Genomic DNA, 7,265 nt, shown 5'->3' on the forward strand with positions numbered 1-7,265 from the left:
CATTTTTTGAGTATTTTATCCCAAGACATAAATAAAAAAGGAAGAGAGACAAATCTACTCCTCAGCACGATAGTAACACGTAATCACAATTTGTCAGTTTGTTTGGGCAATTATTAAAGGACAAAACATCTAAAGTGTAGATAAAGTTCTTGAAAATGGACCATGTGCCTTTTATCCTCTGACGATCGATGTACACCTTTAGCGTGGGTTTTAGGTAGGATTTCACATATTTTAGGGCTTTTAGTGGTCGTTTGGTAGGTAGCCAAATTATCTCGGGATTATAATTTCGGGACTAATTTATTTCACCTCTTAGGATTGTTTTATCCCATTTTTTAGATGAGATAAAATAATCTCAATCTTAGTGGGATAAGGTGGGATATCTCACTCTTAGGATTAGGCTTCATTTTGTACCATGTTTGGTAGGAGGTATAAATTTATTCAAACATGATACAAAAAATTAGTGTTGGATATCCTAGCCTATACCATGCACCAAACGACCCGTAGTGCCTAATATTTAATTCGGAAAACATTACTTTAATCTATCCTTGACTAGGGCATCGTATTAAGGAAACCCAGTGATGTGCTAACTTTCATTTGGTGTCACTGTCACTGGATCTTTGTATCCATCGTTGTTTTATCCACAAATTAAAATTGTCGTACAATGTGGTTCCTTTTTTATTCTTTTCCCTTAATGACGCTACTTTTTTTTTTTTTTTTGGCAGTGTAGCTTGTTACTGTACATGAATGACTTGGATAATGGTAGTACACTAAACAATATAGAATAGCTTAATTGCTCACTGAGTTAACCGGTTCTTGTTTTGGAGCTCCACTACTTACCTGTTGTAACTTGTAACGTAGATTACCTACATAGTTATCCTAACTTTAATAGACTATTGCTTGTAGTTATCATGTAGATGTCACTAACTAGTAATACGATCAACCTAAAATAAATTTATAAGAAATTACTATTATACATAAGGGACAATCAAAGGATATTTGTAGTTCTCGAAAAAGTTTTCAATAAAATGTGAAACTTTTCAATTAATTACTTCTAGGTTCTTATCTTATTTTTTAAAGTCAAAATACTTTTTGTTCTTATGGTCTACTTTTCAAAAGTTATCGAACCTCCTAACTTTTTTTTTTTTTTTTTTTTTTGGTTTCATTTTCTATCCGGTGTCCGGTACCGGCGTTATAGCAGGATTAATCCGGATTCGCGTCACGTAGGGCCCAAATCGGAGCACTCCCCACTAAGGATTTTTTCATACTCAGGCTCGAACTCGAGACCCCTAGTTAAGGGAGGAGCAGCCCCATCCCCGCACTTCATTTTCCCTATTACTTTCTTATATTGATCTTATCTATTAACCTAAAAAATAGTCATTTCTTCGCTAGATATTTTTGCTTCTTGTTGCTCTCTCGTTTTCTCCTTTTTCATTTGTGGCTTCTTATTATAGATTTTTACATGTAAGTATTTCTTTTACTTTATATTTATATTATGAAATTTGAGAATTTTACGAAAATTCTTTTACTTATATGTATACATTTCTTTAACTTTACATTTATAGTTTAATGAGCTCATATGTGTTTACAAAGATTTGTACTAAGTTGATTTTCAGATAGTTTTAAAAATTATTAAATGATTCCATGTAGTGTTGAAAATGAAGACAATATTATTAGTCAAGATCGGATTATCTTTTAAAATCTCTCATTTGGTTAACTAAAATTAATCTTTTAAACACAAAATGAGTTTGAAGCATGGCGGAGTTAGAGTTCAGCTATGAGTTTGATCGAATTTCGTAGCGCTTTGATTCAAATTCTGTATTTCTCTTAAGAGTTCATTAAACATGTATAAATTATTAATTTAAAACTAAATAATTTTAAAAATTAGGATTCTAAACTCATAAACTTCAAATTCTGGCTCCGCGTCTGATTTGAGTAAATAATATGAAAGTTAAACACTTTAGCCACAATATTTTTTCCATAGCATTCGTAGCAAAATGTAGCGTGGCTAAAAGTTAGCTACCGACTTTACATGGTCCGTGGCTAAGGACTTATACTTATTGCTACGAATTTTTTAAGCTTGTAGCAATATTAGTAAAACTTTTTTGCCACGAAATATATGCATATAGCAAATGAACTTATTCTTTTGCCACGACAAATAAACTTTGTAGCGAACTTAATATTGTAGCCACAAGATGTTATGTTGTGGCAAAAGATTTAATATATTTGCCACGAAAAATTAAATTTTATGGCTATTTTTATAGTTTAGTCTCGTGGCAATAGTGTTTGTATTTAGCTACAAGTTGAAAAAATTCATAGCTATGAATTTAAGTATTTGCCACAAACATTTTCATATATAGCTAAGGATCCATTCCTTTTGCCATGGAATATAAAATTATAACTAAATTTTTCTTTATTTACTACGAAAAGTGAATATAGCCACGTTCTTATTGCGTAAACAATTATATATACGTTTAGCTACAAATTAAGAGATTATATTGTTACAAAGTCATGAATTTGCCACAAGCGAGTCACAACATTTTTTCCAATGTAGCTAAGAATTAAAAAAAAAAAAAAATCTTGATTCCAAAATAGAATTCAAGTTACAAATAGTTGTATATTTAAATTTCAGAACACCATTGTACATAATTTTTCTATAACGCTAGTACTATCTTTCTTGAGATCCAAAACGGTACAATCTTCTCTGACTGCATCTCAGCTTGATCAATATAGATCTTAGCTGATTGCTACGTACTCTGATAATTCCACCAATCTACCTGTCAATTTAAGCAAAATAAGTTAATACTAAGAAGAGAAAACAATTGATCACATAAATATTTCTAACAGGTATAACTTGATAGAAATGAAGCTTTCAGTATAACAAAGCTCCAAAAAATTCAGAAGACTCAATCTTTTGCACCAAAAACTTCTTTTAACAAAATGTCAATCAAAGAAGAAGCATCTCTTGAATCGCATTTCAGAAGTTCCAACCAAATATTAATAAGTTTTTACTTGATACCGATCTAATTGAGTAATAAGCATAAAGATTTAAACTTTTCTCTCCCAAATTAACTAAGAAAAAAAAATAGAGATACTTGATTTAACGGAAGAAATTGAGTAGCAGGGAGGGGTGTGGCGGCTGGTGATGAAAAGAAAGTAAGGGCTAGGTTTTGGGATCTTTTTTCTTGTCTAATTACCGTCCCTTTCTTGTTTTATACAACCATTTACTTCTTTAATTAACAAATTGTGGTTAAAATGTTACCTATTAATAAGGAACAAATTAATTATTTTAATGAGAATTAAAAATAGTAATCATCGAACATAATTAGTGATTAATGTAATCATAGACAAGCACATAATTGTTTAAATGTAATATAATTAGATGTTCGTTATTGTTTTTTTTTTTTCATACTAATTTTTGTTATTATATGTTATTTCTTTTTCGGATTGCTTTTGTCTACTTTTCTTTGAGCCGAGGGTCAATCAAAACAACTTCTCTACCTTCAAAGGTAGGGGTAAAGTCAGCGTACACTCCATCCTCCTCATACCCCAATTGTGAGATTACACTGGGTATGTGGTTGTTGTATTATAATTAGATGTTCAAATTTAATTAATACTTTATTTAACATAATTTTACTATATTATTTAATTTTGCTATGTGTTCTATATCAATCATATATAAGTTTTAAAATCTTTTAAATGATGATTAATAATATTGAAAAGTTTTTATATGTTATAAGATATCGAATAATAGTCATAAAGGAGACAAGATCCCCTTCTTGTAAATGAATTACTATTTTTCCCTATATTTTAGGAAAAATCTATTTTTATATAAAATTTAATTTTCATAATTTCTAGAACAATCATGTTATTGGTAATCATATAATAATATATTCATCTATTAATTTTAGCGACAAAGATACTATCTCTAAATCTTGTAGTAGATGTTAGCACAAAAATTAGCGACTTTTTGTCTCAAATCCTCCACTATTTTCATATAATTTTTTATTTATTTATTGAAGATTATATTTTCGTTCAATCTTTATTAATTAATTCTTTAATGTTTACAAAATTACTATTTTCCTATATTTTAGGAAACATCTATTTTTACATAAAATTGAATTTTCATGATTTCAAGAACAATCACATCATGATGTTGGTAATGGAAGAAATATTTATTCATCTATGAATTTTCTTACATCCCAATTTATTCATCTATTAACTTTAGCGATAGAGATACTGCATCTAAATCTTGTAATAGATGTTAGTACAAAAATTGGTGACAAAATTTATTTTTCATCTCAAACACGCCACTATTTTCATATACTTTTTTTTCTTGATTGAAGATTATATTTCTCATTTCAATCTTTGTTAATTAATTCTTTAATTTGTACACAATTACTAGTTCTCCTATATTTTAGGAAAAATCTATTATTCTATAAAATTGAATTTTCATAATTTCTAGAACGACCATGATGTTGGTAATCAATTAAAGATTCATTCATCTATGAATTTTCTTACGACCAATTTATTCATCTATTAATCAAATAATAATATATTCATTTATTAATTTTAGCAGTAGAGATACTGCCTCTAAATCTTTTAATAGATGTTAGCACAAAAATTAGCGACAAAATTTATTTTTCATCTCAAACCCGCCACTATTTTCATATACTTTTTTTTTCTTTATTGAAGGTTATATTTTGCATATCAATCTTTGTTAATTAATTATTTAATTTGTACACAATTACTATTTTCCCTATATTTTAGGAAAAATCTACTTTTATATAAAATTTAATTTTTCATAATTTCTAGAACAACCATGATATTCGTAATCGAGTAAAGATATATTCATCTATGAATTCTCTTACAACCCATTTTATTCATCCATTAATCGAATAATAATATATCCATCTATCAATTTTAGCGAATGGAGATACTGTCTCTAGATCTTTTAATAGATGTTAGCACAAATATTAGTGACAAAATTTATTTTTTTATCTCAAACCCGTTACTATTTTCATATAATTTTTTTCTTTATTGAAGATTATATTTTGCATTTCAATCTTTGTTAATAATTCTTTAATATGTACACAATTACTATTTTCCCTATATTTTAGAAAAAAATCTGTTTTTATATAAAATTGAATTGTCATAATTTCTAGAACAACCATGATATTAGTAATCGAATAAACGTATATTCATCTATTGATTTAGGACCCAATTTATTGTGGTTAAAATAGCACTATTGCAATGGTAACCTCAATTGTACGATAAAATTATCGTTAACTATGAAATTCTATCGTAGTTTTGATGTTGTTGACTATATACTTTCTCATGATAAATAGTAATTGTACCTATTAAGTCATTTAATTCCACACTTTTATAACTTAAAGTAAAACTATTTATTTTGCTATTAGATTTTATTTAAATAATTTAATGTGGCTAAAAGATTACTATTGCTATGATGAATTTCAACTCGAGTTAAATTAATAATTAGCTACAAAATTTATTATTGTAATAGATTCATGGCTATATCATTTCTTCAAGAATAATAATTGTAGTTATTAAGCCAACTGTTGCCACATATATTTAGTACTTCAAGCAAATACATCTATTCAACAACGATACTCTATTACAAATAATTTTTTTGTGGATATTCTATTACAAATAATTTTTTGTGGCTAAAATGATACTTTTGCTACAGTATATTTTAATTCATGGCAAAAACTAATAATTAGCTACAAAATTTTATCATAGCAACAAATCCGTGGTTATATCATTTCGTCATATCAAATAATTGTAGCTATTAAGTTAACTTTTTTCATAACTTTTTATAACTTGAAGCAAGAGTATATATTATTAGTTACAACATTTTGTTTCAAATAATTTTATTGTGACTAACAGGTTACTATTACTATGGTTACTTTTGACACGTCGTAAAACCTATGATTAGCTATAAAATTTATCATAGCAATAAATCTGTAGCTATTTAGGTTATTATTGTCACGGTAATTTTTTGCACGTAGCAAAAACTTATGATTAGCTACAAAATTTTAGTCTAGCAATAAATTTGTAGCTATTTAGGTTATTATTGCCACGGTTACTTTTGGCGCGTAGGAAAAGCTTATGATTAGCTACAAAATTTTAGTGTAGCAATAAGTTTGTAGCTATTTAGGTTATTATTGCCACGGTTACTTTTGGCGCGTAGCAAAAGCTTATGATTAGCGCATAATTTTATTTAGCAATAAAGCTTTAGGTTATTATTGATTAAGCTTATGATTAGCTACAAAATTTTAGTGTAGCAATAAGTTTGTGGCTATTTAGGTTATTATTGCCACGGTTACTTTGGCGCGTAGCAAAAGCTTATGATTAGGTACAGAATTTTATTTAGCAATAAATTTGTAGCTATTTAGGACGGTAAGCTACAAAATTTTAGTGTAGCAATAATTTTGTAGCTATTTAGGTTATTATTGCCACGGTTACTTTTGGCGCGTAGCAAAAGCTTATGATGATTAGCTACAAAATTTTATTGTAGCAATATTGTAGCTATCTACGTTATTATTGCCACAATAATTAGCAATCTTAGCAAAAAAAGGAATTGGCTTTTCCAATATAATTTTTGTGGCTAAGAAATTTTATGAATTTGTAAATAACCATGAAAGTTTAATTTTTGTGGCTATTACTAGGTACTAGCCACAATTTTTAAATCTGTAGCTAAGATTTCGTAGCAATAGATGCTTTATGTTTTAGCATCTTTTATATATTGAAAATATAATTATGTGAAATGTAATTATTTCTAACTTAAATTATACTTCTTTCATAAAATATTTACTTTTATATCTTGACCCCGGGCCTCATGAAACTAGTTTAACTAATATCCATGGTTGGTGTACACTTCTTTTTATCATATCAGGTAATTTTGACGGACAATAATCAGAGATCTACCATTCATGATACTATGTCCGAATCATAGGATCCGACGCCTATTTTTCTAAGAGGCTTGCTTAAAATATGAAGCTAGTTAGGCATTACTCTAAAATTTCCCGTATAAATTATGGATGCAATTTTAATTTTGTGGCTACTGAAAAGCAAAATTTTCATCTGATCAACTTGATAATGAAATTATGATTTTACTTCTTCTGTCTCAATTTATGTGGCACATTTCGAACTTCGAAAATCATACTTTTAAATTTTGACCATAAGTTTGAACTTAGAATCTTAAAGTTTTTTGAAATAAAATTACATATTTGGGAACTACTTGAACA

This window comes from Lycium ferocissimum, chromosome 11, assembly GCF_029784015.1.
Source record: "Lycium ferocissimum isolate CSIRO_LF1 chromosome 11, AGI_CSIRO_Lferr_CH_V1, whole genome shotgun sequence".
In the NCBI taxonomy this organism is placed as follows: domain Eukaryota; kingdom Viridiplantae; phylum Streptophyta; class Magnoliopsida; order Solanales; family Solanaceae; genus Lycium; species Lycium ferocissimum.